The sequence below is a fragment of the Festucalex cinctus genome, chromosome 5 (genome assembly GCF_051991245.1).
Source record: "Festucalex cinctus isolate MCC-2025b chromosome 5, RoL_Fcin_1.0, whole genome shotgun sequence".
NCBI lineage: Eukaryota > Metazoa > Chordata > Actinopteri > Syngnathiformes > Syngnathidae > Festucalex > Festucalex cinctus.
Genome location: NC_135415.1, coordinates 5,219,903 through 5,243,864, shown reverse-complemented (window position 1 = coordinate 5,243,864; position 23,962 = coordinate 5,219,903). Strand labels below are relative to the sequence as shown.

The 23,962-nt window shown below is 41.1% G+C and overlaps 1 protein-coding gene across 1 annotated transcript in view; it reads left to right on the top strand.

Annotated features, from left to right (window-relative positions):
- rgmb (repulsive guidance molecule BMP co-receptor b) overlaps positions 1 to 23,962 on the top strand; it is a 73,007-nt gene that overhangs the window by 3,540 nt on the left and 45,505 nt on the right. Inside the window, exons 2-3 of the mRNA XM_077522682.1 lie at positions 15,663 to 15,830; positions 18,686 to 18,783. The gene's annotated coding sequence lies outside the window, so the exon portion shown is untranslated. The remainder of the gene's footprint in view (positions 1 to 15,662; positions 15,831 to 18,685; positions 18,784 to 23,962) is intronic.

Below are 23,962 nucleotides of genomic sequence, written 5' to 3'. Positions count from 1 at the left end.
TAAATGAATAAATGCAGCCTTAAATAAATAAATAGATAAATAAATGAATAAATAAATAAATGCAGTCATAAATAAATAAAGAATACAGTCATAAATAAATAAATGATAGTCATAAATGAATTTAATAAATAAATAAATAAATAAATAAATAAATAAATAAATAAATGCAGTCATAAATGAATAAATAAATAAATAAATGATAGTCATAAATGAATTTAATAAATAAATAAATAAATAAATGCAGCCATAAATAAATAAATAAATGAATAAATGCAGCTATAATTAAATAAATAAATAAATAGATAACCAAATAAATAAATAAATAAATGCAGTCATAAATAAATAAATAAATAATACAGCCATAAATAAATAAATAAATAAATAAATAAATAAATAATGCTGTCACAAATAAATAAATAAACAAATAAATAAATAAATGCAGTTACTGTGAATGCAATGTCCGAAGGACTTTCCTATAATCTTGAACAAATGCAAAGATAATGCGCTATTATATTATAAATGTAACATTTAAAGCATACGCAAGATTGATGTCACGATTGTAGAGCAGATATAAACATCATGGGTGTATTTCACAAAGGAGGTTCAACAAAGTGTGAGATTAACCCTGAACAACGAGTTGACATACCCTCTGTTTTCGGTTCCAGTCCAACTGATTCCAGTGAGTTATATAAAATCTGAGTAGTCTCACCGGGAAAGACCACCTCAATGGAGCCCCGATTCGTCGAGTCACCATGCCAACGGGGAAGCTGAGCGTGGCACCACCCTTTGCGTTTTTATTTATTTTTTGCCCCTTTCCACCGAAAATGTTAATGCGATCCATATGTCAAATTTGAACGTCTTTATTAAAAAAAAAAGAAAAAAAAGTGCAACACCGTAGGGATGTCGAATTTCAACGTCTTTTATTTATTTATTTATTTTTATAATAAAATGTGCAACACCGCAGCGGCTCCCCATAGAGGAAGGCGGGGTGGGAGAACATTTGCTGCTCCGGTCAATGCATAAGTTTAAATGGATAGTCCTTTTACAGGAGAATCCTGTTGAATGTAAGATGAAATATAAAACACAGATGAAATACTAGAGTAAGTGCAATTTCTGGAGAACTTGCGTGGGAATGCTGAAAGCTGAATGCTAAGCTGAATGCTTTTGAAGTAAATTGAAGGATAAATTAAGTGAAAATTACAACATTTTAATTTAAGTTGAAAGATAAATGAATAAAAAGAAAACTTGAAATGCAATCTGTCTAAGGTGGGATTTAATCATTTCAGAGAAATTCTAATCCATTTCCTGAAACAATAGTCAGTTGGTATCAAACCATCGAATGTACTAAAATGTGGTCCAAGCGGGGTTTGAACCCAGGCTCTCCATGGGGAGGAAATTGCTCTCACGACTGAGCTAACTTGCCTTGTTCAAATTCACGGCTAATGGTGTTTTTATTTTAAACATAGCCATCTGATGAAAGCCAACGTGCATTTAATCGTTTCAGTGAAATTGTAATGCATTTCCTGATATGATAGCTGGTATACAGTTATATCACTAAGCATGGGTATAGTTGCAATGTACAGTCAGAGGTGGGATTCAAACTCGAGACCTCCTGGTTACTGGACAATGCACTTAAATAAGTGCGCTACTATGCAGTTCCGAGGGCTGGTAAGGATGACAGTTGTATGTATGGAAGCAGGCATGGAAAGTGGGACTTAGAAAAAGTTCAATGTCAGTCCTATTGAAAATGAATGGGGAAAAGTTATTTAATGTTAAATTGTTCTAGTACTGTAAGTAATATGGAATCAGATGATGTATACCCCGGAAGGCGTGAATTTTTGAAGCAAGTCGAAATTTGAACGGTGTAAATCGGAAGTATTATGTGAGAGTTGTTTCTCAGCAAAAAGTGAGGAGAATAAAAATCTGAATAATGTGGAATGATTTCAGCATTCCCACAATAAAAACATTATTCAAACGGGTATAAGAAAAAAAAGGAGCGCAATACTGCTCCGATGTGAGCGCATATGACTACGTCTAGTAATGTTGCAAATGTAGAGACAGATGAAGTTGTGCATGTAGATGATGGACTGTGATGTGAAACGGTAGTTACGGTACCGCTCAAAAAGGTAACTGTGCGGCAATGCCAGATATACGCGGTCTGATAACATTCTTGAAACGAATATTGAATTCCCTGCGCAATATTCCGGCACCTTCATCAATAGGTTCATTGTCAAAATGACATGCCATGTTGGTGACAAAAGTGGACTTTACGCTATAGACTACAGGCGTATTTACGCAAAAAGTCGCCGCAGAATGAATGAGGAAATGAATTGTAGTGTGCAGCTGAAAGGAGGCGGGGACAGGTAAAAACTCGAGGTTCATTGTGACAAACCTGTTACCCACCAGGTTAGGTTCATGGACCATGTTACTATGGTAGCTTAAAGGCCAAATGTGAAGTAATTTCATAAAATACCATATAGGGTCACAATTGAAGCATTGAAACACTGTCCAACAAATAAAGTATGAAAAAATAATTTATATGTTATATATTTGACGAAATAATCGCTTTTCCGAAGTTCGAGCCTGGCGGGCGACAAACCCGGTGTTCTGACAAACCAGCATACCCGTCGAAGTAGCCTACCTCACACATCTGCGCACGCGCTACGCATGCGCAGTAGGCAATTACATCATCACGCTGGCGAACTCGTCGGAGCAGCATACCTCGGCTGACAAGTAAGTAAAAGTATGCAATAACTGATTATTTAGAACTGCATTTTACTTCGTTTTGTAATTATTTTACATAGTGAAAGTATTTTATTCAGAGAGTAAGTTTTGTTCTGCAGTTAGCGTCGTGGATCACTGTGCGTTATTATTATGGCACAGTGACAGTTAGATGCTTGTACTACACTTATTCAAAAACAATTTTGGGGCTTCACTAATGTGTGTTTTTTCTTCTTATTTTAAGGTGCAATGTGAATTCTGTCTGCAGTGGACACATGCTGAATGTGCAGAATAACGTTTTTAAGTGTAAAAAAAATGCAACTTAAATTGCTGACTTGCTACAGCCATCGTAGTTTGGAATCTTTTGAGGCGTAGGTTGTGTAGTTTTTGTACTTGATGTTTTTGTACTTTTAGCAAACTGGCAACGTGTATTGTAGTTTGTACATAAAATATGTTTCATAGTCCTCCTGCATCGGTTTTAATTTTGAATTCAACAATAAAGCTAATTTTTTTTCGAGTCTTCTCAAATGTTTCTTTCAAAATTAAGCAATGGTGTTCCAACTGGCAAATTCTCTCACAGCCTGCAAAATCTGTTCAATTAAATCTAGACAATTTTCTGTCATGTAGACAACTATCATACATAATGGGTATCGCCTGAGCCAATGTTTTGTTGTTTGATTATAATGTTACCTTTTACACTAATTAGAAATGACAATTGTGTCACCTAGTGGCCAGTTCGTGTGTAAGTCATTATAATGTGCATTCAGCCTCAGTTTGGTGAGGAAACTGTCATCCGCGCCTGCATATGGTTTTTGTTTGATTTAATGACAACAGTTTGTTTTGATATATAAAAATGTTTTCGTATGACAACCTTGTGCACAGAAGCCTACACCTGAACGCAGCAGTCAGCAAAATGAACACAACGGAATGAGACGCGAAGACTTAAATCATCTAAAAATACAGAAATTCATGCAAATCGTTTGTGGGAGCGCGTTGGCATATTGTCCTCTGAAGTTTTAATGTGGCTCTATAGTTGGCCTTATTTTTTCTTGACTAGTAAACTAAGGCAACAATGTGCTGTGGGTGCCCATTTCAGCCATCAAAACAGCATACCGATGTTACAATCAGCCGTCAGAACAGCATGCTCGTGTTAAAACTAACTATACATATGATTCTTTGGTAGCTCTAGTGTTTTTAATATGCATCTGTGTTTAGCCTAATTGCAGTGTATTATTATCATTTACGGGATCGTCGTAACGTAGGAATGTTATTCTGACTACGTATGCTAGCCCGATAGTGGCAGCTGTCAAATCAGCATACAGGTATGCTGATCCGACAGAACACCAGAAGTGATACGTCACACCGGGAACAGCGATGGCAGCGCTCCATGCAGACGCTATACAAAGCCACTCAAACGTCGATTCAGACAGCGATGTCAGCGATAGGTTGAGCGAAAATGAGGAGAACCAAGTTTTTAAAGAGTTGGAGGAAGAGGAGGAGGTTGGCATTTTATACGTTGGACTTTACATGTACGAGCCAGATGCTAATCAGGATGCTGATAATGCGCCCAGACACCTGACATGGAATGGAGACAAGACCCGTCGAAATTACAAGATGGGTAAGATATATATATATATATATATATAGGTAGTGGTATTTTTGTATGATTTGAAGATGCCAGCATTTGCACATAATTTTATATTTTTGTCTGATGACATTTTAAAATAAATAAATAAATCAGACTATGTTCAAAGCAGTTACTCAGTACTTGAGTATTCTTTTCAGCAATTTTTTTTTTTTACTTGTACTTGAGAGATTTATCAATGACTATTTCTTACTTTTGTACATGATTCCGTCCACGTACTTGTATATTTTGAAACAAATGTTTTCATAAACAGAATTATTGACTGATTGGTATAGCAATACACTTGTTCAATAACATTTCTGCTCATGGTGTCATCGCTCAGTATTTTACTTTTTTTTTTTTTTTTTTAATATAAATTTCAGGTGTACTTGTGGTAATTGCCAGCAAATGCCTACAGCTGTAGAATGTGTTTGCTGCCATGAAATTCAAGAAGTAGTGACTACGTCTACAAGGAGAGGAACACTTCAATCAGGTACTGGACTGCATCACTGATCATCCTGGTTTCAATGCTGTGTGCCTGAACCCATATGGATTACAGGTGGCATGGATGACCTACAAGCAGCAGTACAAAGGCAAGGCATTTGATGGGCCACAGGATGCCAAGTATAGACATATTGCCTACAGACAATTGGTGCGCTGGTGCTGGAAGTTTCTTGGTCTGGACAACCGTGTTCTGCTCCCAGCATGTTGCAGTGTCTTGTATCAGGGCACATTTTCCACCACCAGGAGAAGAGGAGTCAGCTGTATTCAAAGGGTTTCGTGTTTCACAGAGAAATGTTCCAGAACTGTGATTTGTACTGGTTGCATCATAATAAGAATAAACAAATGAGGACAACTTAATACAAGGAATGTGATTCTTTATTTCCTGAGGAATCTCGTATGGTGCTCAGCAATAACATTTGACTTGTCCGGTCTGTTCACTGCTGCTGTAAGAAATTGTGGCTCGACTACCACATCATTCGGTTTTGTACTTATTTGGAACGGCAATCACTTTCATCGCCTCTGAAAGGCAGTCATTCACAGTCTACAAAAAAAATAAAAAATTGGGATGATAAATATTTGGGTGACATACGGGTTACACTCAGTAATGCATCTGCCTGGAATTGTTTTTGTTTAATAACTTGCCATAAGTTTCATCCACCAATATCTTTCTCAGAGAATAGCCACCACTCTTATATTTGGGATAAACGATGCAGTAGGAGTGTATTCCTTCCTTCGTCACTTTCTGTGGTCTCCCAGCATTTTCATTATAATGCATAGCAGCGAGAATGATTCTGGAATTGAACAAAAATTGCCTTATTAACAAATTGTCACATTGTGATGAAATAGCTTTATATCTCAAAGTTCTACATTTCATCCATATGTTCTACTAGTCATGGACAAATCACACTTGAAGAAGCACATTATATATATATATATATATATATATATATATACATATATATTTTTTATTTCTTTTTTTTTCCCGATTCTTTGAGATGGCATTTTTGGTTGAACAGATGCAGTGGAAATTTATCAAATAAATTCCACGTTTTTTCTAAATAATTGTAATCACACTTACTTTTTTTGCAAATCCATTATCATAAGCAGACCGGTTGAGGAAGCAGGCATCTTCGAAGTGTTTGTAACAGAGAACACTCCTCGACGATGGCGTGAAATTCATTCGCTTCGTACGAACGAAAGTTGTCCATTTACGTGCCCTGTTATCTTTTGGCCACTCATACAACTTTTCTTTAGCTTGAGAACAATACATCACCACACATCGCCGGGTCATCTTACCGAGTAGCAATGCAACAATGCAGTTCAATGGCCGACTTCTCTCGCAACTTCCCGGTGTGACGTCATTTCCGAAGATTTCCGAAGATTGTCGAAGAAAAGCATTTTCGTTGTCAAGGGCGTTGCTATGGGTTAAACAAAGAACCTGAAAGGGTTGCGTTAAAAAAAATAACGAAAATATGCTTACAATGGTATAGCCATTGGTATTACTCAAAAACATGGTTGGCCAACCTTACTTCACATTTGGTCTTTAAATGACCTCTTTTTATGAAACAGTCTAGAGTTCCCTCTTATCCTCTGGTTTCAGTTACCTCCCTTTCTGAAACGAGTTTCCCACTTTTCAGGGTTTCTTTACCCACGTTTCTCACTAAACCTGCTTTGTGAAATACACCCCATATGACTAACTTTCCATACCAGGAGTATACACAGCCAAGTCCATGACGTGCACATGCTTGGGTACATGTGCGTGCAACATTACCCCATTTGCTCCTGCTGTCTTTTTCACTCTCTATTTGCTCATGTTGACAAAACACACACACACAAAAAGTGTTGCTGAGCCTTCAACCTCTACAAGCGTGCAGAAATGCGCGTGTGTCTATATGTGCATTGATGGATAGCTATGGGAAAGGATTAGGAGAGCTTTAGACGGGCTTTATTTAATAAGCAGCACAACGGCTGCTCCGGATGGGAAACTCCAAAAACACACGCACACAGATATGCACACGCACGAATGCACAAACGCACAACTACGCACAAACAAGCACCTTGGGCGAACGGACCTCAGCGTTGTGGTTTTGTTACGGTGCAAGCTGGACTGAGCTAAGAGGCTAAGTGAAGCATGTGTGTGTTTGACTGGGGTTCTTGGCTGTGGTAATTGGGACCGATGGGCCTGAAAGTGAGGGATAAACCAGAGAATAAAGGAGGTCTACACTGATAAGCTCATTCAGAGTCTGTTCGTGATATATGTAAATTTGTATTCCTCTATATGAACATCTTGGTGATTTTCTCAGCGGACCAATTAGATGAAGGAAGTCCGGTGGTCCTCAGGTGTGAAAGACCCCTTCTGGTAATAGGAGCTTGATTACCGGTTGTACAGTGGAAGCTTTGAGGTTCAGCACAGTCCGTTCTCGGGACACTGGTCGACTTCTGGTTTGTTGTTTGGAAATAGACAAAACATTTTTAACTGTACAGGCAATGTTTGAAGTATCATTTGAACATTCTGCATTCACATATCAGTTTACCATTTCACCAACGAATGCCGAATGGGTTACTAATTGTAAACTCCCTTGAAAAAGAGATCTGTGGATCTCAATGGGATTTCCTGGTTAAATCCCGGTTAAATAAAAAAATTGTACTTTTGCCCCCAAATCCCCAAAAATGAAAAATTCAATATGATCATAAAATGATAAATGCTTGTCCAGTGTTCCCTCGTTTATCGCGGGTTCATCTTTCTTTTTTACAGCTGTTTGGTTTGTTTATTTCTTTGGTCTTTACGCGGCCATGTCTCTCGAACCCTACATCCGACCAGGAACATAGGGGCATCCGCGGATTCGTCTCAACGAGACCTTTCCAACGGTGTCTGTCCCGTCCGCAACATTTCATTTCGGAGATAGAAAATATATAGTGTTTGGTTGGTGTTGGATTTCACTTTGATGGACTGGATGTGCTAGTGTCTGTGGATCTCACTCTGCCTCATCTGTCCTTCCCTCCTTCCTCTCTTTAGTTTTTCCTCTGGTCTCTTGAGATTTCCTTAATTTGTAAGAATTTAGAGGTTTCTGGGGTTGGCGTAAAACTCTGATTTTGTAACTATGTGGATGGCAAGAAGTGTTTAGTTGGTGCTGGATTTTACTTTGATTCATCTTTCTTTTCTTTGACCTTTCCTCTGGTCTCCTGACCTTCTGAACTTCACGACTCTGGCGAGACTCTGAAGTATCTGGTTAAGGTGAAGGGTAATGGGATTCTTATTAGGTTTTAGGTGAATTAATGAGTACAGATTTTAGGGCTGTCAAAGTTAAAGCGTTAATAGATTAATTAATCACAGACAAATGTCGCATTAATCACGTATTAACGCATATTAATTAATTTTTTTTGATCGCACTTGAGCCTTGAACGTAACCGCGGATGGTTACATTGAAGGCTGCGCAGGTCAGTGATTAGGTCAATGCACAGCATTTCCTAGCTGTTACGTTTTGAGCAATACACGCATGCATACAATTGCATGCATTTAGTCAATGTTTGTAAATGACATTCAGATAATAAAATGCGTTAATGTCAAAATATTACGGTATTTTGTATTTATTTTATATTACGCAAATACGCAAGTAATTGAGCTGATTAATCGTGACTAATCAAAATTAAAAAGTCTGATTAATCAGATTAAAAATTTTAATCGTTTGACAGCACTAATAAATTAAAACGTATTTACACGCACGCGCGCACGCACGCATACACACAAACGCACACATACACATAAAAATATATTTATTTAAAAAAAGACAGAGTAATGATGTTAAATCGGTAAGACTACCGAATGAACAATTCTGAGCTCTCTCTTAAAAAAAAAAGGAAAAATAAATATATATATATATATATATATATATATATATATATATATATATATACTGTGTTGTCCAGCCATCCATCCATCCATTTTCTTAACTGCTTGCTCCTCACAAGGGTCGCTGGAGCCTATCTCAGCTGGCTCTGGTTGCCAGCCAATCATAGGGCACACAGAGACGAACCACCATCCACACACACAAGCACACCTAGTAACAATTCGGAGCGCCCAATTAACCTGCTGTGCATGTCTTTGGAATGTGGGAGGAGACCAGAGTACCTGGAGAAGACCCACCGCAGGCACGGGGAGAACATGCAAACGCCACCCAGGAAGGCCGGAGCCTAGACTTGATCTTGCCACTCAGTCACCGTGCTGCCCTACTGTGTTGTATAACAAGTAAATAAAAAAAAATAAAAAAATACTTTTAATGGAAAAAAAAAATGACAAAAAAACAAATGATGACTGAAAAAGCATTCAGAATAAAATAAAAGTCATACCAAAACGAAAAAATAATAAATGAAAACAATATATACTGTGCTGTATACTGTAAATTAATAACATACTTTTAATGTAAGAAATTAATGTAAATGAAAGAAGAACATATATGATGAATGAAAAGACATTTATAATAAAGTAAAGATCATACCAAAATGAAAAAACATAAGCATGACTACACAACATATATTTTTATTAACGCGGATTTCCATTATCGCGGGTAGTTTTTGGAACGTAACACAATAAACGAGGGAACACTGTATAACACTTTATTGATTCCATATGTTGTTCAAAGCGCTTTACCAAGTCTCACTCACTTTTTGAAGACATATCGGAGTGTACCAAAACTGTGTGCGGCTGACGCACTAATACAGCCGCGTAAGTTTCATTTTTAGTTTAAAATAACTTATCTCAACCTCCATAATTCCTTGGCGTACACTAATGACAGAACCCATTGTTTGATTTTGCTCAGGTTTTAAATCCATCCGTGTCAAGTCTGTTGCAGCAGCTAGCTATAGCGTTAAGCTAACCCCTTTGCGAGTTTGTCTCTCACTAGAATCCGAAAATTCTGATTCAGCGTTTGCATTTAACAGCCAATTCGCATCTCAATTCATTTGTGCACATCCGTAATATATCTTAATCTGTTTGCCTCCGCCTCGATTAACTCCACCAACATCGCATGACACCACCTGCACCAAAATTTAGACCTGCTTTTAGCGAGTCTAAATCTAGTCTACTTGTCACCAAATTGCTAATTTGCCGCAACCGTACAATACGCCGGAATGTCTATCAAGTGTAGCGCAGTTTTCCAATTGCCTCAGCATGAAAAGGAAGATGTATCCGTTTTTATGACAAGATTAACTTTTATAATGAAGGCATAACACAGCACAAATCACTTTTTTCCCAACCTCTTTAATATTAATTTGTCTTGTTTTAAAAGTATTAAAAGACATGTATCTGTCACGCCGCCACCAGAGTGGCGGGTCAAGCTTTTATTTGTCACAGTCAGGTTCCTGTTTTATTTTGAAATTACTAACTCTCATCTCATCCCAGGTCACTTACCCTTCCTGCAGTTCACTGATTACCGGTCCACGCCCATGATCACCACCACATGTTCCCAATCAACCCGGACATAAAAGCCACCTGCATTCTCCCCTCCGTTGCCGAAGTGTCACATCTCAGTGCATGGAAGCGTTCTCACAGTCCTTGATCCACAGTCCCAGTTTGATGTCTTGCCTTGCTTTGTCTTGCGCCCTTTGTTTGCCCCTTGTTTTCCTCCCTTGTGGAGCGCCTTTAGTTGTCCCTGTTTTTGAGTGCCCTTTTTGTATCTCCAGTTTGGAGCTCTTTTTGTTCAGCCTTTTTTCCCTCTTTGAGAGGTGTTTTGAGTTTCGATATATTAAAACTGCAGCCTTGTTGGCCAACTGTCACTCTGCGTCTGAGTCCTACCTCCTCGCTTCGTGTCAGTACACTTCGGCCAGCATGGACCCAGCGGAGAAGTTGGTGCCCGCCTGTCGCACACGGAGGAGGTCCAGCAGGCTATGGTCACCCGGATGGGAGAGCTCGCTGGACAGGTGCAGGAGCTGGTGAGCCACCTGCAACACGCCACGCCGAACGTCACGAAACCAGAGACCGCTGAACTACCGATCCCGACTCCAGTCGTGTCCGGGGCTGGTTTGAGATTGGCTTCCCCGGAGCGATACTCGGGAGACCAAGGACAATGTCAGGCATTCCTGACCGAATGCGACATACACTTTGAACTCTCACCACAGGCATTCCCCACGGACCGTTCCCGCGTGGCCTTTATGATTTCCCACCTGACTGGACGACCCAGAGACTGGGCCACCGCGGAATGGGCACGGCACTCCCCGACTTGCTCAACCGCAGCCGGGTTTAGCAGGGCACTTCGCCTCGTGTTCGATCCAACCAACATGGATCGGGAAAAGACTCGAGAGCTTAGTAACCTCAGACAAGGCCGAGAATCGGTGAATGATTATGCAATCCGATTCCGAACTCTAGCGGCCAAGAGTGGCTGGAATGACACAGCCCTTTTTGACCACTTTTTAAAGGGGCTTTCCACAGCCATGCAAGAACTCCTACTGCCCGTGGACTTACCTGGCGATTTAGACTCATTGATCTCGTTGGCCATCCGCACAGATCATCGAAGGCGAGATCTTTTGCAGACCAGCGGACATCAACGGGGACACGGCTCCGGATTCTTCTGGCATCCAGAAGCAAGAGGCCCTCCGCAAGGTGCACTTCCCCAGTCGCCCACCGCGGGAAGGCCCAGCGAGATTGACGAGGAGCCGATGCAGCTGGACCGCGCCCGATTGTCTCACCACGAACGCCAGCAACGTCGTCAAGAGGGGCGATGCTACTACTGTGGAGAACAAGGCCATCTGGTGGTAGCTTGTCCCACCAAAAGAGGCTCTCCGGTGAGTTCCGCGACTCACAAGCAAGGCAAGAACCGAAAACTCACGCAAGTCAAGATTTCCTGCAATGACATTTCCACAGACTTGCTAGCTCTCATTGACTCCGGAGCGGACGAGAGCCTCATGGATTGGGGTCTGGTGGAAAAATTGCAGGCAGGCACGGAGCCACTTTCCACCCATATGAGGGCTAGGGCGCTCAATGGGAAAGACTTATTCCTCATCACGCATGTCACAGAGCCCCTTGAGATCCATGTTGGACAGCACCGAGAACTTCTTCGCTTCCATGTCTTCCGTTCCCCATCACACACACTGGTCCTGGGTCATCCCTGGTTGCAGTTGCACAACCCCCGCATCGACTGGCAATCGGGGCGAGTCCTGGACTGGGGAGATGATTGTGAACACCATGGGGTGGAGCGGCCAGCGGCAGAGGCACCTCCCGCTGCCATCCGACAGGTGTCTCTCGTGAATGACCAGGATTACCCGGACCTGAACACCGTTCCCACCTGCTATCATCCTCTCAGGGAGGTGTTCAGCAAGACCAAGGCCATGTCACTTCCCCCACATCGATCCTATGACTGTGCGATCGAGTTGATTCCTGGATCTACCATCCCCAAGGGGAGATTGTACTCGGTTTCGGGTCCCGAACGCAAGGCCCTAAACGAGTACATAGACACTTCGTTGAAAGCCGGACTTATTCGGCCCTCGTCATCGCCAGCTGGAGCCGGTTTTTTCTTTGTGGGCAAGAAGGATGGCTCATTACGCCCTTGCATTGACTACAGTCCCCTGAATGAAATCACAGTCAAGAATCGTTATCCTTTGCCCTTGATGTCTTCAGTATTCGACCAGCTCCAGCAAGCCAAGATATTCACCAAACTGGATCTCCGCAACGCCTATCATCTCGTCCGTATTCGTGCAGGAGATGAGTGGAAAACTGGCTTCAATACTCCCCGAGGCCACTACGAATATTTAGTCATGCCCTTTGGACTCACTAATGCGCCAGCGGTTTTCCAGGCCATGATTAATGATGTGCTCAAGGACTTCCTCGACCAGTTCGTGTATGTGTATCTTGACGACATATTGATCTACTCACCGGATTTGAAAACCCACCAGAACCATGTCACCCAGGTCCTGAAACGCTTGCTAGAACACAAGCTCTATGTAAAGGCTGAAAAGAGCCTTTTTCATGCGGATACCGTCTCATTTCTGGGATTCATCGTATCTCCTGGCAAAGTCGAGATGGAGCTGGAGAAGGTCAGCGCGGTCAGGGACTGGCCCACACCGGAATCCAGAAAAAAGGTGCAACAGTTCCTGGGCTTCGCCAACTTTTACCGACGCTTCATCCGCAACTTCAGCTCCATCGCTGCTCCACTCCATGCCTTGACCTCGCCACAGCAACGCTTCATCTGGACCCCGGAAGCCAACGCCGCATTCAACACACTTAAGAAACGTTTCACAGAGGCTCCGATACTCAGAGTTCCCGACCCTACCCGCCAGTTCGTGGTTGAGGTAGATGCCTCCAATCTGGGCGTCGGAGCCGTGCTTTCCCAAAGGAGCCAGGAGGATGGAAAAGTGCATCCCTGCGCCTTCTTGTCCCGGAAACTCTCAAAGGCCGAGCGCAACTACAGCGTGGGAGACCGAGAATTGCTGGCTGTCAAGGTCGCCTTGGAAGAGTGGAGGCACTGGCTGGAGGGCGCGGAACACCCCTTCATCATCTGGACAGACCACCGCAACCTGGAATACCTACGTCAAGCCAAAAGACTGAACCCACGACAGGCGAGGTGGTCATTATTCTTTAACAGATTCTCGTTTTCTCTGACCTACAGACCCGGAAGCAAGAATGTTAAAGCAGACGCTCTTTCCCGAATTCATGACCCGGAAACCACAGCAACCGAACCTGAACCCATCCTGCCTAGAGACTGCATTATCGGAGCCATGTCCTGGCAGGTGGAAGAGGATGTTAAGGAGGCCCTCCAAGACACGATCGTTCCTAAGGAGTGTCCACCACGACGGCTCTACGTCCCGGAGGGTCTACGAGCACAGGTGATTAATTGGGCACACACCTCTCGTCTTTCTTGCCACCCAGGTACTCGCAGGACCCTGTACGTCGTCGCCCGGAGATTTTGGTGGCCGTCAATGGAGACCTCGGTACATGAATATGTCAAGGCCTGCCCAGTCTGTGCCCGAAATAAAACATCAAACCAACCCCGGATGGGTCTCCTCCAACCGCTGCCGATCCCCTCAAGACCCTGGGCGGAGATTTCTATGGACTTTGTGACCGGACTTCCCACTTCACATGGTAAAACCACAATACTCACAGTTGTCGACCGCTTTTCGAAGATGGCCCGCTTTATCCCATTACCCAAGCTTCCCTCAGCCAATAGAACCGCCGAAGTCATGATCGACCAAGTGTTCAGGATTCATGGATTCCCGCGGCACATAGTGTCGGACCGCGGTCCCCAGTTTGTTTCTCGTTTTTGGAGGGAGTTCTGCAGAGCCATAGGGGCAAAGGCAAACCTAACCTCAGGTTACCACCCGGAGGCCAACGGACAAGCTGAGAGGCTTAACCAGCAGCTGGAGACCGGACTTCGATGCTTGGTCTCTCAAAACCCATCCACTTGGAGCAAGAACCTGGTATGGGTCGAACTAGCTCATAACTCCTTACCCACCTCTGCCACAGGAATCACGCCGTTCAAATGTGTTCACGGATACGATCCACCGTACTTCGCGGACCTGGAGGAGGAAGCCTCAGTCCCCTCGGTCCTCGCCATGATCCGCCGATGTCGCCGAATCTGGTCAGCAGCTCGACTGGCACTTCAACGTCAAGGCGACAGGGTGAAAAGAGCTGCTGACCGGAGGAGGAGGGTCGCGCCACAGTACCAGCCAGGGCAGAAGGTATGGCTTTCAACAAGAAATCTTCATCTCAAAGTTCCCTGTCCAAAGTTGGCCCCGAGATTCGTGGGGCCATTCCCAGTTGCAAAGACTATAGGCCCTGCCGCCGTGCGCCTTCGCCTGCCTCGATCCCTCCGCACCCACCCCACCTTCCACGTGAGCCAGGTCAAGCCAGTCCAGGACAGTTCCCTGGTCCCGCCCGAGCCCGCGCCGCCCCCTCCGGAGATGGTGGAGGGGGGTCCGGTCTATAAAGTGAGAAAGTTGTTGGACGTCAGAAAGCGGGGCCGGGGACACCAATACCTGGTGGATTGGGAGGGTTACGGGCCAGAAGAGAGGCAGTGGGTGCCCGCCCGGTTCATCGTGGACCCCTCCCTCATCGACGAATTCTATGTTGAACACCCCGAGATTCCTGGGCCGTCAAGAGCCGGCCGTTGAGGGGGGGGTACTGTCACGCCGCCACCAGAGTGGCGGGTCAAGCTTTTATTTGTCACAGTCAGGTTCCTGTTTTATTTTGAAATTACTAACTCTCATCTCATCCCAGGTCACTTACCCTTCCTGCAGTTCACTGATTACCGGTCCACGCCCATGATCACCACCACATGTTCCCAATCAACCCGGACATAAAAGCCACCTGCATTCTCCCCTCCGTTGCCGAAGTGTCACATCTCAGTGCATGGAAGCGTTCTCACAGTCCTTGATCCACAGTCCCAGTTTGATGTCTTGCCTTGCTTTGTCTTGCGCCCTTTGTTTGCCCCTTGTTTTCCTCCCTTGTGGAGCGCCTTTAGTTGTCCCTGTTTTTGAGTGCCCTTTTTGTATCTCCAGTTTGGAGCTCTTTTTGTTCAGCCTTTTTTCCCTCTTTGAGAGGTGTTTTGAGTTTCGATATATTAAAACTGCAGCCTTGTTGGCCAACTGTCACTCTGCGTCTGAGTCCTACCCCCTCGCTTCGTGTCAGTATCAGTGTAAAATGTAAAATAAAGGTGAGTCGTCCAGCCAGTTGCAAAAATGGCACCCTTCCTTGACACAAAACATGCAAATGTATTCTTCTTGAGTACAATGAAATATTATCATCAGAGGCATGTTTCTCAACTAGGTCAGCAGGATCAGACGGTGAGAGACTTGAACATCACATTTTTTTTTTTTTATCTTCTAGTCATCCACAAAGGCAGCTGATTAGAACGATTCAAGTCAAAGCGGTGTGAGTGGTGATGAAGGAAGGAAGGAAGAGGTGAATAAAAGATGACGGCGTAAGAGAAGAGAGGTGAGGCCCGTGTCTGCATGCCACTCCTGGGAGCCGAAAATGCCTCCTCATCAGCAAACGGTGAATAATTCATCTTGTTACCGTGGCGAATAAACTCACATACTCACACATATGCATGCGTGTGCACGCGGCCAACATCGTATGCATGTCACACACTGGCCATTTTTACAAGGTCCGATGCGGGGCTTGTATTATTCACTAGCTTATGAACTCTGTGGAACCCTTCACTTTTTGACTGTCTGCACGTACGTGTGTTTTTTTGTGTGCATGTGGCATGCAGGAGCTTCGTTTCTATGCTCACAAATGAAATGAGGTAACAGAAAGGCAACGTTCACCCACATGAGTCATACACACACATCCTTGTAGAACTGTCTTCAAGGGTATACGTCATTAAACCATAACAGTTGATTTTGATTTTCTCACCCTGGGTAATGATGAGAGTCAAGGCTGGAGATGGTTCCATAATGTCTCATAAAACACAGCTGTGGTTATGAATATAGTCTTGACACAGAAGGACCACAGATTTGATTCCATTGTTCCAAATGTACTCCCGTGCATGTTTTTGTAGCCGTTTTGTAATTGCACAATGATTGTGTCAGACTCCTGGAAACAATAAAGGAGTCATGGCAGAGTGGAAAGAACATTCCAAGAAATTGCTTCACTTGACATTGTAAGATTACATGTGGTAACAACAAGTAAGTGTTTGAAACACAATGAGCTTTTTATGGTCTCACTCTGTGATTAAACTCCTATTCACAGTTAATAAAACATGTTGTGTAGTCATGCTTAAAAACATTTTTGGGTCGGGAGTTTGTACTTACCAAAAAATATCTCTCACATGCAGCATGGTCAATATGATATCCCAGACTAGCAAGCGAAAACTGTGTGAAGGCACGTCAGGCAGCTGAGAGGATTCAGAAGAAACAATTAACAACATTTCTGTTTAAAAGTTAAACTTTTTTTTTTTAATTGACTTGAATTCCAAAAATGTGATCATTTAGTTTTATAGTAAAACCACACAATGAATAATTTGTGCTACCAACGTAGCAGGCTATGGTTGGCATGTTTACGGTGCTAATGCTAGCTTAGTGTTGCTAGCGATGGTATTTAATTGAAGCTGGCTCTGCGTTCTCACAACACACACTTTCATATTTCCATGCCGTTATGAATGGTCACGTTTTAGAATTGTGCTCATATACATTGTAATCCTGTTAGCAGTTTTAACACTGCAAACTCCATTTAACACAGAAAACACACCAGGAATCAATGGCTCCATACAGGGTGTTCCAAAATGGTTGACCCCATTCTAAATATCCATATCTCGGAAACTACTTGATGGATCTTAATGAAACTAAATACACTTTATGTTGAAGGTCATAAGTTTTATTGGTTACATTTACAAAGAAAAGTACAAATATTTGTTGGTTCTATGACAGATTTTCATAAATGTTCAATATGAGCGCCGCCTGTGACTCTGCACACGTCGAATTGGTATTTGAGCTTGTGCCAAAAAGGGCCATTTTCTTGAAATTTTTGGTGCCAATTTGTTTTGTAATTGGTGCCTTCTTTGCAAAATTTGTGAAGAAGGCACGCTGCACTGTCTTCGGTGACTGAGTCCGAGCATATTCTAACACGCAAAATGCCTTTTCTTTTGACGTGAACTGCATTTCTTAACCTGAAAAGATTGAAATGCCAAACATTACACACAATAAACGCTTCTACACAAGCTGTGAAAATTTGAGGTCATTCCAACGAAAATTGGCAAAATTATTGGCCTACGAAATGGGGTCAACCATTTTGGAACACCCTGTATATACTGTATTGGTAGAACAATATGCTGAGGTTTCTAACTACACAGTAGCCGACATACAGTACTTCTCTCATGCAACCTAATGATATATTAGAAATCATAATCAATGTTATTGTGAATTTTAAAATGGACCTGAAATGGTTGTCCAATGAACCGTATGACATAATTGGATGCTTAAATGTTAATGTAAATGCTATAATTTAGGGGAAACATCAAGTGCTACACTCATAAGACAAATTGATGCAAATGAGATCAATACAAATCAATTTTTATCAACAAACTTAAACCCCCTATTCAATTGTACAAAACCAACCTGAGCATCCGAAAGCCTAATATATAATATATATATATATATATATATATATATATATATATATATATATATATATACACATATATATATATTTATATATATATCTTGTCCTTGTTAATATCATCAGCAAACAGTATTTAAAATGTTCCCAACATCTCACACAGGTGCGACACTGTTTCACTTTTTACAACGCATGTGAAAATATGCCTCCCTGACAAGCATGAAAGAGGCTGAGAATGATTTCACTTATCGAACATTAAAGATAAGCTTTTAAGTAACATTTCAACATTCTTAACTGTCATACACTGTCATTGCTGTTATTAAAACTTCAAAACAATACACTCACTGTTAACTTGAAAAACAAATGTGTTGCATATGCTTTTTCTGGTATGTATTCATATTCTCCTATGAAAAGAAAAAGAATGATGACTGACAAAAACAAAAAAACAAAAACAAAACAAAACAAAACAGAAATTCATCCCAGATTCCACTGTGTTTAATTTTCTCAATATATTGTGTTGCATGGCAATTCAACACACATTTCATTTCCATAACTCCAGTATGAGCATTATTACTATGCTAATGTTGTCGGCAGCCCCCGTGAGCTGAGGTGTCGCCGCTTCTATTCATATATGGAAATAAAAACACAATAAGCTCCGGAATAATTTACTCTGAACTGTGTGCTCGCTCATATTTGATGCATGTAAAACAAAATCTGAAAATAATCATCAGGATTACGAAACTTTAATGAGGTCTCAAAGTAATATCTGAATGCGTGTGTATAAATTGTAGGTGGTGATTGATGTGGGGGACCGTAACCTCTGGCCCAGAATGATACGGACACCTGTCTTCTCACGCACGGACCTCCAGGACCCTCCCTTTCAGTGCAGGTCTGATTTATGACACCCCAAATGCTCCTCTTTAGTGTTTTGTCTCTGTCTCTCTCGTTTTTTTTCGCTCTCTTTCTCTTTGACACGATACCGCCATCGTGAAGGGCCATAGAGAGAAGCGGAGAGAAATGGCTGCTGTCATTTTTTCTCTTTTAACTGGGCCGGCGCTGCGCTCTCTGTCACCGAACCCTCGAGGGGAGGACATCAAACATCGGAAAAAGCTTCCACACTTTATTGTCTTTTACCGCAGAGAGCTCAGATCTAGTCTCACTCTGTCTCACCTCTACTTGGAAAAAAAAGGTCTCAAATTCCAGCTTGTCGTCTCCTCTCCCCGACCTCCTCAGCAACTCTTTATACATTTTATTCATTTTGACAGCGCTATTGGAGGGTGACAACTTGTCAAAATAGTGAGTGAGGGGAAAGCGAGGGGGGAATAAGATTTCAGTGAGGCTCAAAGACAAAACAAATCTCAAGTCTGAACACGGTGATATTTGGATGAACTCTGCGATTAATAATTATTTTGACAAACATGAGTCATATAGTCTTTCTATTGACTTTCAATGGGAAAAAAAGGGTAACATAATGGTAGGTACCCCTCACTATGAAGGCTGTGATCTTTCTATAATTGTGTGACACATCCCAAAAACTTTCATTACAGTATTATGTTCTATGCATCCCCACTCGTCGAAACACGACCTAATGCATTTGTGGAATATGAGTTAAGTAGCAAAATCCACTTGTTTTTATCCATCTCAGGGGAGGGCCATTTTGGCATTTGTCGTCGGCTGATTAATTGGTCCGAGAAATACAAGTTTGACTAACACAGGGGTCTTCAACCAGCGGCTCTGGAGCCACATGAGGCTCTTTAGTCCATCTCCTGGGCTCCCTGTGGATCTAAAAAAAAACTAGTCGAAATCAATGAGGTTGTTGTTTTTTTACATATTGACCTTATTTTTAGATAAAATATTGTTTAAATGAATTAATGCTTTAGATACATTTTTATGTTTTTAGTAAAAAGATGAAATGTAGATGAATTTTTTTTTTTTAACATTTCACCTTGTTTCCTAAAAATGTCCAAAACGTGACCATACAATGTCCAAAATGTTATGTGTTCTGTGGGGTTGGGATTTTGTTTTCTTTTGGTGTTTTTGGGTGTGTTTGTCTGTGGTTGGTGGTTTTGTCATGTATTTCTCATCTCGTCCCTTGTCTCGTTATGTTTAATCACGTCCACCTGAGTGTGTCTTCCCTTCCCAGTGTGTGACCAATCACTGCCCTCAGCCACTTGTGTTTTCCCCAGGTGTGTCTCTTTAGGTCATTAGTGTTGGTGTATTTAGTCTGTTGTGTTTGGCTAGTCAGTGTGGCTGCATTGCTAGTGTTACGCGGGTCATGCTTGGTGTCTTGTATGTTAAGCTAGTGCTGTCAATTCAAGCTACAGTTCTGTCAAGTCAAGTCAAGTCAAGTCAAGTCAAGTTCCGTCACATCAATCCAATCCAATCCAATCCCATCCAATCCAATACAATACAAGTCAATTCAAATCCTGTTCTGTCAAGTCAAGTTCTGCTCTGTCAAGTCAAGTCTAGTTTTCTCGTCAAAGTTTTTGGTTTTCCTGCCCAGTTGTTAATAAATCACCCTTAGTTGCTCATTTCTGGTATCTGTTCTGTCGCCTCCATTTGGGTCCACATCATTCACTCTACCGTCAAACCATGACACAAAAAAGGAAGAGAAAAAGTTAAATGTCCATTAAATGTCCATGAAATTGCCCATCCGTCAGAAAATTTATTTTATCAAACGCAAAAAAGAAAACATTTCAAATTTAGCTATCAAATGTCCAAAAATAAAATAAATCCTGAAAATTGCCATAAAATATCTACAAAATTGCCCCCAAAAAAGGCTGGAAAGAAAATGTTTCAAAAGTAACTAACAAATGTCCCAAAAAAAAAAAAAGAAATCCTAAAAATTATCATAAAATGTCCACAAATTTGTCAACAAAAAAAAAAAGGGTCAGAAAATTGATTTAAGTTAAAAGGAACCCCGGCTGTTTTGACAAGTTTGCTCTGTATTATTTATGTGGTTGTTACTAACATAACTATGAGATTCATTTTTCAAAAATCATTTCCAGTTCAATACATTTTGTATAAACTTTTAGACGTACGCCGCCATTATTTACTTTTTTTTTTTCGCAACACACAATACAACAATAGCCATTCTTAAAGAGAGACTTTACTTATTTAGCCACTTTTGGTAGTCAAACATTAATATTTTGCCTATAATACATTTGCTATTTCCATTATTTTTCATGTACAATTAGTACCCTTAAAAACATTTTGCAACTTGCTGTCGACTGAAAATGACATCACAAGGGCTCAGGTAACCAATCACAGCTCAGCTTGTGAATGTCACATGACCAGACCTAGAAAACAGGTGAGCTGTGATTGATTATCTGAGCCCTTGTGATGTCATTTTCAGTCGACAGCAAGTTGCAAAATGTGTTTTTAAAGGTACTAATTGTACGTGAAAAATAATGAAAGTATCAAATTAATTATAGGTAAAATATTAACTTTTTATTGCTATAATGGGCTAAATAAGTGAAGTATCTCTTTAAAGAATACAGACCAATTATTGCAACAATTGTTGCTAAGGATGTAATGATGTAAACAAATGTTAAATGTACACAAAATTGCCAAAAATGTCAGAAAATTGATAGCTAAGGCAGAAAAAAAATGTCAAAAAATACCCATAAAACGTCCCAAAAAAAATGGAAGGGGGCAGAATCTTATCATATGTCCATAAAATTGTTAAAAATATAAGAAATTTGACAGAAAGACAGAAAAGTCTAAAATGAAGTCTGCAAAATAAAAATAAAAAAATCCATAAAGGGAAGATGAAAGGCAGAAGAAAATGAATCTCAAACTATTAGATGATGCATATTTCTGTTATACAGTCTTCCCTCGCTATAACGCGGTTCACTTTTCGCGGTCTCGCTGTATCGCGGATTTTTTTTTAAGTGCAATTTTGCATATTTTTTTGCAGTAATATACCCATTTTATAAAATTTATGAAGTTTGAACAAGAGAGAAATGTGAGAACATGTAAATGCCTCAATGAGAAAAGTGTCTAAATTGTGTGGTAGGGGATTTTAGAGCCTTAAAACATTTATAAGAATTGTAAAACATAAAGCTAACTACTTCGCGGATTTCATTTATTGCGGGTATTTTTTGGAACCTAACCCCAGCTGAAAACGAGGGAACACTGTAGTGCAGCTCTAATTATAATTAGCTCTTGGGTGCTCAGTACTAACACACTGTTTAACACTAACACTGTTTCGTTCATCCCAAAATTCACGTTTAGTGGCTCCAGACAGATTTTTTTTTTGTTATTTATTTGACCTAAAATGGCTCTTTTCACAGTAAAGGTTGCCGACCCCTGATTTATAGTAAACATTTTCACATGACGACAATATGCAGTCCTTAACAAATCTGCTTCAGTACAACACGTGCATGAAAACAAGGCTGGTCCTTTCATATAACACACCAACTAGGGGCAAGGTAAGGGCAGGGAGTAGTTACACAACTGTATATTGCACAAATAAACGCACACATTTTGAGTAGAACCAGGGCAAAGGTTAAAACAAATGTCTTGGAGCACCTGTCATAGAACTCAAGTATTTCCCAGTAGACTTCCTGGCCTTTTGCAGCCAGCAGAATTCCCCTTTCTTATATGGTTGTTATTTTCAGCCTTGTTGCAAGAGTGCTTGAGGAAGTAAATGGCTTGACACAGCTGACATCCTCCAGTCAGGGTTGGGGGTTGGCTAATCAATACCATGGAGGGAGATCAATCCTCCTTGCTGTTTTTTTTTGTTTTGTTTTTTGCACTGTGTGTGCGTGGATGTGCATGTATCATCTCCCAGATGCTCATGTGACATCTTGTGAGACCTCCTGATGACGGCTAGGTAACAAGTCCTGCAATCTGTTTCGTTGTTCATCGTGCAGCCACGCCGGAATGTGTACGTAACTGCAAATACTGCATATGTGTGTACGTGTATGCACACAGGAAATGAATCGTGTATGTGTGCTGTACCCAGGTGCACCGCCTGGAGGGTGGAGGGCTGAGAGGGGGTGTGTGTCTGCACGGATGTGTTTGTGTGCGTGATGCACAGCACAAGGAGACGACAGGGTGTATCGGGAGGATCATCTCCCCAAACACCAGATTGAGAAATAAGACCAGGAAGGAAAAGTGCTAGATGGAATTTTTATGCAAATTGTGATTACTCCCTGAATGCTCGGTGTGTTTTGGTACTTTTATTTCAACTGAATTTTACTGAATGAGTACTTTTTTTTTTTTTTTTTAATCAGATCTGAACTTTGGAGTTCAAGCAAAATGCCAAATCAATATCAATCATAAAAATGTCAAAACTATCTTTGTGGTAGCAGATGTGATATTTCACCTCAGTGAGTGTCTATAAAATTTACTGTTTTGCTGTCATTAGGCCCGATGTTCGTTGCAGGTGCAAGTCTAGTGCAAGGGTGGAGTATTCATAATTCTTTTAATTATTGTTTTTTTTTTCAACAAAAACAATAATTTGTGCTTGGGTGTAATGGTGCAGTTGCATTGAGGGATGGAAAAAGAAGAAATAATACGATAATGCTCATGGAACCAAGAAATGGAACTTGCCCTAGACAAGTCATAGGCAGTTATACGCATTTAACGACACACACAAATACATTTAATGGAATACATACACAGGCAACTTAATTTTGCTGTGCAGATGATGACTAACTCATTTCCTCCCAATAACATGAATACAGTGGTACATCTACTTATTTACTACCAATTGGTTCTGGAAGAAAGTTCTTAAGTAGAAAATTTTGTAAGTAGAGATGCATTTTCCATGTAAATGCCCTAATCCGTTCCAAGCCTCCCAAAATTCAGACATAAATGTTTTATAACACATAAAATTGCATCAAAACATGTAACAAATACATGTTACAATTAGATTATTGCACAATAAATGAGAGTTGTGCATAATGTAAAAAAGAATAGAGTAAAGAATAAAAATGATGGTCATTTACCATTTTAACTGCTGCCCTCTTTGTTTTTTGTCCTTTTTGGTTGAGGCTCTTTCTCAGAAGTGTTTTTTGGCCTGGTGTTTTGTAAAGAACTGATCCAAGGATGTTTGCTTT